Genomic DNA, 1,867 nt, shown 5'->3' with positions numbered 1-1,867 from the left:
TATTATTATTATTATTAGTATTAGTAGTAGTAGTAGTAGTAGTAGTAGTAGTAGTATCCAAGCATTTTAGCTATCGTGAATATTTAGGCAATTTCTTTTATTTAATGTTCACACATATTTCTTGGATATCGAATCGGGGAATTTTATTAAGTGCACGAACCCCAGTAAAAAAAATGTTTGGCAACGCATGTGGTCTTGCCTGCCAGTTCAACTTACAGAAAGAAAAAAAAAATATCCGGTCTTTGAACATGCTATTTAATTTCATAAAGTTTTTTACACTGTGAACCTATACACTCCAAGCAATCACACACATAACAAAAAAGGAAAAAGCCCGTAAAAAAATGTGTCGACGACAAGTTGCTCAAATAGTATGGCGGGGTGGGGGACAGACAGTGGGGTACACGGGGCATCCAAAACATCTACTTCAGATATATTTACGCGCAAGTTTGGAAATGACAACCGCTCCAGATATCGGAGAAGGCGCAAGTGCCACCGTCATGAATATTTATCAGCAGCACTTCACTTGTGGCCAGCAAACCGAGCCTGAAGTGTGTGTGTGTGTGTGTGTTAGCAAAGGTACAGGCGCAGTCTGCAGCTTATCTGCGCATCAGAATGCTGCTGCTCACACATTTAGAGGCGGAATTGACTGTTTGACAACAAACAACAGTCGGTGCATGGGTGCAGGCTATCGTGGCACGTTTGGAAAGAAGATGAAACATGAGATTTGTTTCTCGTGCTTTCTTAGGTTCTGATTTCAGAGGGAAGTACTTTTTTTTGTCTTTGCAGACATTTTTTAAACGCATGCAACAACATTTTGCAGATAATTGCTGCCTTTAGACTAACTATTTTTTGGGGGAATAATTACTACACCCTGATTACAGAGCAGAACCAAATCAATAAATTCGAAATTGGCACTTGAGTTTAACTTTAATGTTTCTTTTGTTGTTGGTTGTTTTTCTGTGTGCAAAAAATGCAATTTAGGGAGTGAAAAAAAAAACAAAAAACGTCTCTATCCATATACTGCATCTGCTCCACTTGAAGATCCGCAGAGAAAAGGTCAAATTCAAGTCAAGGGCACTTTAATGCACATTATTAGTGTGCAGGCATTTATAAAACCGCCACTTTTTTTTAAATACAGTTCCAGCCATGAAACGATTCCACATGTCAGAATCAATCGGGAAAAAAATATATAAAAATTTACTTACAACAAAAATCCAGGAATTAATATTCGATAGTCGTTTATCCCTTCTATATTTTACATTATTATTCCATAATTGCCTTTTTTAACTATTCGCATACCGAAAAATAATTCAAATAATTAAATTGGTCTATTCAGCATTTTAAACAAGGGTTATCATTTCATAAGTATCACTACATAAATGGTATTAACCCTTAAAGGACTGTACTTAAAATTTATTTTACGTAATTTCATTAGTCTTTCTAAGCATTTGTTTCCATGTGTTGTATATCAAAACGTTCACCACCTCATCATCTCCATGCGTGTAGATGTTAGCTTCTAGGGCAGAGCAAAGGCAAAAGAGATTATTTGAAGCAATAGTTGACAAACAGAAGTTGTGTCTAATTTGGTGCGGGGGGGCGGATTGGGGGGGGGGAAACATCATTATGTAGTTGAATTGCTATAGTGCTTCAAATGGTGGAAATTGTAAAGAATTTATTAAACAAACAGGGTTAAAATGAAGCTTATCAGAAACATTGCCTATTATAGTAGGGAGACGCTTGGTCTGCTGTCGTATTTTCAGCCTGTACTAAAGGTGTAATGAAAATGTAATAAGACCTATAGATGAAATCTCCTCTAAATATAAGAAAGTTTATTTTCTCTGTGCTCTGTGTATTGCAGAATGAATCC

The sequence above is a fragment of the Poecilia formosa genome, unplaced genomic scaffold, assembly GCF_000485575.1.
Source record: "Poecilia formosa unplaced genomic scaffold, Poecilia_formosa-5.1.2 Scaffold71, whole genome shotgun sequence".
NCBI classification, from domain to species: Eukaryota; Metazoa; Chordata; class Actinopteri; order Cyprinodontiformes; family Poeciliidae; genus Poecilia; species Poecilia formosa.
This window is presented reverse-complemented; position numbering follows the sequence as displayed.